Source organism: Canis aureus, chromosome 20 (assembly GCF_053574225.1).
Source record: "Canis aureus isolate CA01 chromosome 20, VMU_Caureus_v.1.0, whole genome shotgun sequence".
NCBI lineage: Eukaryota > Metazoa > Chordata > Mammalia > Carnivora > Canidae > Canis > Canis aureus.
This window is the reverse complement of record NC_135630.1, coordinates 56965767-56973428: the sequence shown is the minus strand read 5'-3', so window position 1 is coordinate 56973428 and position 7662 is coordinate 56965767.

The window sequence follows — 7662 nt, the reverse complement described above, 5'->3', positions numbered from 1 at the left end:
TAAACTCTTTCTTTGCTTACCACCAGCCAGAGGTCCTCTAAGCCCTTTCGACTCCAAGAATGTTTGGTGGACGTCGGCATGGCCTGGGAAGCTTCTTGGAAATACCAGTTCTCGGGTGTTAACCACAGTCCTGCTAAACTGAAATCTGCATTTTCCCTGAAGATTTATATGCCCAGTAAGTTTGAGAAGCCCTGCTCTAAACCACTTAAGCATACCTTAGCCAGTGCTTACCTGAAAATGGTCCTTCAGTGACATATCCCAAGCCAGGTAGCCAGGACACCAGATGACATACATTACATTCATGTTTCCCTTCTACCATCTTTGACGGACCACATTACACAGTAGGCTTAGGAAGTGAACATTTATTTTATTCAGGGGGAAAAATAAATATCAGTTAAACTAACATCAAAACCCCAAGCCATAACTTGTGGTCCTTCAGCTCATGGAAGCTAAGAATAAGATTAAAATCACCCTCATCGGGGATCCCTGGGTGGCTCAGCGGTTTAGCGCCTGCTTTTGGCCCAGGGCGTGATCCTGGAGTCCCTGGATTGAGTCCCACGTTGGGCTCCCGGCATGGAGCCTGCTTCTCCCTCCTCCTGTGTCTCTGCCTCTCTCTCTCTGTCTATCATAAATAAATAAATTAAAAAAAATCACCCTCATCTACTTCCTTCTTCCAACCACCTCGGCCATCTCCCTCCCCTGCACTTGCTGGCCCAGAACCTATCTGTCCTCCATTGCAGACTTGCAAGCTTTGACAAAGATCCATATGAAGGAAAATAATTGTGGATGAATTTATTCACATGGAAAAGAAAATGTCATTTTTCACTTAGGGCAGTCCTAGGCATTTCTATGAAAAAACATCTTCCCTGGAAAGTATTACCCCAGAAGATTCCTTCACTGATCACAGGATCCCAATTCCTTCCTTCATTTGTTTAGACAATACGCAACACGTATTTATTGAGTGAATGAATGAAATCATTTCCCCTCATGGACAATGGCTTAGAAGGCCATTCCCCTCTTAGTCTCTCTGGTAACTGGATTTTTGCCAAAGGCCATGTGATAGCATGTTTTCTGTCATCCCATCAACAGAATAAAATCAAAAGCATTTTAGGTGTGCCTGGTGCCTCAGTCTGCTAAGCGTCTGCCTTTGGCTCAGGTTGTGATCCCAGGGTCCTGGGATGGAGCCCTGCGTCAAGCTCCCTGCTCAGCCAGGAATTTGCTTCTCCCTCTCCCTCTGCACCTGTACCCCTGCCAACTTGTCCTCTTTCTCTCAAGTAAATAAAACTTTTTTTTTTATAAAAGCATTTTTAAAATGTTTAGTGACTAAGCAGAAATTATTTATTTAGAAGGTCAAAAGAAATGAGCCAATCAGAAAACAAATAGCCGGTGGCCACACAAATTCTTTTTAAGTGAGCTGCACTCTAATATTTAGATATAAGAGAAAACTGCTTTATTTTTAGTGTATTCATGTTCCTTATTGCTAGGTTTCCTTTCTGAACCCAAAATATACCAGGCTCTAGTACTGTCAATGTTATATTTGTGTGCCATACTTTATCAGTGTATTCAAAAGTTTTCCCAATGAGCCTCTGTGTTCTGTCAGAGGTAATAAAATATTTTTCTCTGAACGTTATCTCATGTAATTGTATATGATCATGAACCTTGATATAGCATATGAATAAGAGGACAATCCTTTATATGAGCTTAAAGGTCCCTCAATACGGATATTTTGGCAAGCACATTTCAAACCCTAAATACTACTTTATAGTTTTTCTCCAGGTACTTTCTAGCAAGAAGAAAGAGTGAAAAGGAGTAGCCAATTACTGTGTCCCCATTCTGTGCCAGGCACTCTGTGGGGAGCCTGGTAAGAAACAAGGGCGAACAAAATATTAGAACGAAAGATATTGTTGGTGGTCTACTATGCGCCAGGTATTGTTTCAGGCTTGAAGTGCCGAAGGCAGAAATTCTAATGCAATGGTTTTCAGTGCTATCTGTGTAGTAGAATTACCTGGAGTCTTTAAAAAAAATAAATAATGATGTCTGGACCCCATTCCCGGAAATTCTGATGCAATTTGTTGAAGTGGGGCTGAGTATATCAAGGTTTTTTTTTTGTTTTTTTTTGAATCTTCCTAGTTGATATGCCTGTGGGCTGAGGCTGAGAACCACTGTTTTGAAACACGTGTATTGTAATATTATGTTAATATCATCCGTATGTAAATCAGAGTGGTAAATTCATTGAGATTTCAGTGTAAGTAATAGATACAATATTTTAAAAAAATGATTCTTGGGAATATGGGCCAAGTCCTCTATCTTCAGTACCTATCACAGTGTACAAAATATAAATGTGTTTTAAAGATCTTAATATTGGTGCGCCTGGGTGGCTCAGTCAGTTAAGCATCTGTCTTGGGCTCAGGTCGTAATCCATGGGGTCCTGGGATCCAGCCCCACATCAGGCTCAGCAGGGAGTCCTCTTGTCCCTCTCACGCTACCCCTCCCTTCTCTTGTGCTCTCTCTCTCTCTAAAATAAATAAATAAAATCTTAAAAAAAAAAAAAAAAGATCTTCACATTGATGATTAGAAAGCTTCTTGAAGCCATATTCATGGCACCAGGCCCAGCTCAAGCACTTAACACGTGTTGATTAAATGAAAAAAAAAAAAAAATGCTTTGATTAACGAAGGAGTGATGACGAGATGACACGGTGCCACATTGCTTCCTGGAAACAAGGAAGACAGAAGCTCTGCTAGCTCCGCTGTTGCTAGCTCTATGGAACTTCTGCTACCCATGTCCTCGGCAGCAAATGCATAGCATGAGTTCTTTGCCACAGATGAACTAGAGAGCGCTAGCCTGTCTCTTGGACCCTCCCCTGCTTCATCTGAGGCTCCTCATTGCCAGGGTCAAGTTGTGATTGGGCAAGGAGACAGTTAAAGGGCTGTGCTTCTGTGGGGGGATTAGCCAGGGCCACTAGCACTGCGGGCAAGGAAAGAGTTCCACTGACTTTGGTAGCTAGGAACTGAATTCTGCTGTGAGAGTCTATCTTTTACTTTCTTACTTGGGCTCGAACATTTGTCCTTTTACAAATTCTCCCCCCTTTGATCTAACTAACTACAGGGGACTGAGCTCTCAAGCACTGAATGAGATTCAGAAGATCAAGGGATATCATGCACGTACATGGTCTGTAAAATATGTTTAAATGTCACCTTCTGTGGAATGGGTTCTTTGACCCCATTTGTGATGCCAGAGTCTACGTAACACATCTTGCTGCCTTAGTCCATAATGTAAGATGTATCATATAGTGCTGTTCCCACAGGAGCATCCTCTACATTACAATAGTTCATTACAGTTATTTGGATACATTGAGAATTGAATTGTTTTATGAAGCCCCTAACACTATAAAAGACATGTTCTAACACTGTCAGCCTGTTTGGCGGATGTTAGTCTCTTCCCTCAATGTCAGTGTGATAAAGAACTGCCCACTATTGGACACCAGTCTACGTATCTGGTGTGTGAGGCTCTAGGTAGGGCGTTTGAGGAGAAGGGCACGTGCTGTAGCACCGGCCACTGCAAATGTGATTAGAGTTTCCAAGTGTCTCACCAGGGAAGATACTATGTCCAATGGAAGCATCCACTGCAGACTGCAAAGGGCAACCACTGGGGATACACACAAGGGCTGTAAGAAGTTCCTCAGAATTCTAGAAGCCCTGACCACACACAGATCTGTGCCTTGATACCATCTGGAAAGGAAATGACGACATGGGCACAGAGAGGGTCCACTTCTGGACGGTACAATTGCAGGGAAGGATTCTATGAACAAATTAAACAGCATCTCTCTCTCTCTCTCTCTTTTAAGATTTTATTTATTTATTCCTGAGAGAGGCAGAGACACAGGCAGAGGAAAAAGCAGGCTCCCTGTGGGGAGCCCGATGTGGGACTCGATCCCAGGACCCCGGGATCACGCCCTGAGCCGAAGGCAGACGCTCAAGCGCTGAGCCCCCCAGGCGTCCCTAACAGCACATCTTTAGCTCTTGCCTCCTTGCTTGGTCCGGCTCTCACAAACGCTCTTACCAATCCTTCACTTTGTGTTGATTCCATTTAAAAATGCACCTGATTTCTAGAGCAAGGAGGTGGAAAATGAATACGTATCTATATCATACGTAGATCCATGTCTCATTTTTTGAAGATTACCTGTTATTATAGTTCATCCCGTTTCACCTGCAGACTGCCTCTTTATCAACTTCTCTTCTACCATATTTCTTGACTCTTGTCACCTACAATAGCCTCTTTCTGCTCCAGCATCCTTAAAACCTTCCACCACCCATTTACCAAACCAACTCTTCCCATCTCCCCCACTAATATCTAACTGCTATTTAACTTCTTTCTGATGAAGAAAATTAGATAAGGTGCCAGCCATATGGTTTTTATTTTCCTAACAAATCTTTCCTGGGATTTTGTTTGTAAAAGACTAACCACATTGTCTATAGTCTGATCTTTTTTTTTTTTTTTCATTTCACATTCTTTCAATCTCCCAGTTTCTTTTCTAAAAGGAGATGATTGCAATCACCAAGGGAAATAGGCCTGACAATTAAAGTTGGATACCAGAGGGAATATAGTAGTTTGCTAGAGCTACAGTAACAAAGTCCCATTAACTGGGTAGCTTAAAACAAGAGAACTTCATCGTGTCATAGTTCTGGAGGCTAGAAACCCGAGATCAAGATGTTGGCAGGACTGGCTGCCTCTAAGGGCTCTGATGGATGTGTTTCACGGCTCTCTCCTAGTTTCTGGTGCTTTGCTGGCCATCTCCGGTGTTCGTTTGGCTTGTAGGAGCATCATCTTAATCTCCGCTTTCAACCTCAGCTGGCATCCTGTGTGTGCGTCTGTCTCTAACCTTCCTCTTTTTTATAGGGGCACGATCATATAGAGTCTATCCTCATGGCCTCATTTTAACTTAATTACCTCTCTCCAACCCTATCACTAAATAAGGCTACGTTCTGAGGTACTGGAGGTTAGGATTTCACATTTTCAGGGGACTGCAATTCAACCCTGATCGGGATTACTTTCTCCGTGTTGCATACGGCTGGACTCGTCTAGGTCTTGCTTCCTCAACGGCAGACTTGACTAGATGATGGGCAACTCCCAGTTGCATTCTGCCTCTTGACCACATGACATTGATTTCACTTGGTATCATCCTTCAAAGGAAATAGTCATTACCAGAGAGGGTGAAAAGAGCGACTTGGTTTTGAAGAGCCTGCCCACCATCCCTGGGGGAGAACATAAACTCATTCATACCCTGCCCCTCCTAGTCCTTCTCCCTCCTCAGCCCTCCCCACTCCTCACTCCGTCGTCCAAGCTGTAACCCCATCTGACATTTTCTTCTGACCTTCCTCAGAAGTCACTCTGGCTTAAGACACTACGTGCTGCTGTGTAGAGAGCCAAAGAGGCGCTGAGCTGGGTCTTTCTCCAACAGCAGAACTGCTGAGCCTTCCTGCTGTGAACGCTTTGTCCCTCTCGGCCAGTACCACAGAGGAAGACCTCCTCTGACCCAGAGATCAGCAACAGGCTTGTCTGTGAATAAAGAGTTCAATGGGATGAGCTGAAAATGCCACACCTGAGGGTCAGGGGGGCCTTACGCATTTGAGTGAAAATAAATGGAAGATCCGCGTGGTCATCCAGAAATTCCTCCAAGTTGTGGTTCCTTTTCCCCACGCCCCCGCCATGTGTCCCGTTGGCCTCCTCCTGAACGGAGAGCACCCCTTGGCCACCTCTCAGGCCTTGGAGAACAAAGCTGCAAAGCGGAGTGGCAGTAGGTTCAGGTAAGTTCTGCTTTTGTTTTCCCGATGGAAAAGCTAGCACTTTGCTCCCAACGAAACCGTGTGCAATCTTTGTGTTGTGCCCATGCTTCAGCATCAACCGCAATAGGAGGCACTTCTGCCTCGGGGAGACTTGTAAGCCGAGCTACAGAGCCCGGGAAAGCTTATTGAAAAGCATCTCCCAACACATCTGGGTATTAGACCTTCCAGAAAGGTGATTAGGAGGAGGATCAGAGAGACCAGGGGCGCATGAGAGAGAGAAAGCCCCTTTTGTCTGAGGAGGTTCGGGCCTGCGCTCAGCCCAAGGGTGACCGCTTGGGAGGAGAAACGCTTCTTAGCGCCTCTGCGACTTAAACTCTCTGGCCCTCACCTTTTACGTTTAAACTCGCGAAATCAAGAAAATGGTCCTGCCTCACGGGGCGATATCGAGATGATGCACAATTGTAATGTTTTTGTCTCAACAGGTCACTCGGAGGCAAATGCTTCTGCCTGTGTCAGTGGAAATATGTCAGCGTGGCCTGGGGCAAGCGCAGGAAAGGGATGGACGGACGGAAAGCGAGGGACAAAGTGCGAGGGGGGGCGGCAGGGAGCCCCGCCGCTGGGGGACCGGCCTCCAGGCCCCGGGGGGCTGGGACCCCGCTTGCTCGCTGTCGGAGGCCGCTGGGCCTCATGCCCCCCCCATCCTTCCTTCTCCGCGTGGTCTGGGCACAGAAACCATCCACCTGCACGCGCCCCGATAGGCCTCGACGGGGAGCCTCCCTGCGGGCTCTGCTGGGGGGGCTGAGGAACAGTGACTGGGGCGATCCAGGTGGCCCGTGCCTGACCCACGGCCGGTCCCTCTCCCGCGCGAGCGAGGCGGTGAGCAGGTCCCTGGCCCGGGGACTGCAGCCCCACCGGCCGGGCAGAGAGCAGGTGGGCAGCAAGTGCCTTGTCAACGGGCTCCTCTCGGGCTGCGGGCCCACCTGCACTAGACCAACTGCACCAATCACGACTGGAATGGCTGGAGTTTCAAAAGATCCATCTGTTTGAAGTCATGGGAGTTGCCACCAGGGCAGCATTTCGGGCCGGGTGGGGAGGGACAGGGAGGGGACCTGCATCCTGGGGCACCTGCTGACCCACGGGGGGGCGTGGGGCTGAGAGCCCAGGATGCAGTCGGAGAGGGACAGCCAATCAGTTCTGCCTCAATAAAGCTGGGGGAACCCCCGCCCCCAAAATAAATGCTCCTGGAACCCTAAGAAGAACTTGTTTTAAGGGTTGGCTAAGAGTCAGAGCAGCCGTGAGGCCGAGGAGGCAGACGAGGGGGCTGGGGGCCGCGAGGCCAAGGGGCCTGGGTGTACTGAGGCCCGCAGCGGTCCCCTCCCATCAGCCCAAGCCTGGACCGAGGCGGGCAGCCCAGTCCCACTGCCTTCTGGAAGCAGAGGAAATCCACTCTGGAGGGAGGCAGCCTCCTCGGAAGCTGCTCCACTTTCTCACGCAGCTGCTCAGTGAGAGTTGCCTTCGTGTGTCTTGTGCACACGCACCTCTCAACCCCCCGGGTGAGGCCTGGGAAAGTATGGAGAGGCCGAAACCTTGGCCCCTGGGCCTGTTTCCTCACTTCCAGGGCGAGACAGGTTTATCCAGCTTGGAAGTCCTCTGGGTCTCTGGGTGGAACTGGCCTCCACCTCACCTGCGTGGGCCAATCACGTCTTATTCACGCGGCTGCTGAAGGAGGACTCCCGCCTGGGGTGGTGGGACGACCGGGGGTACCCAGCACCTATCCACCCAGAGCCACGTAGACTCAGAGCCCAGGGAAGAAGGATGCTGCCTGCCATGCACTGGGGCTGCACTGGGGCTGCACTTGGGCACGGAGCAGAGAAACCA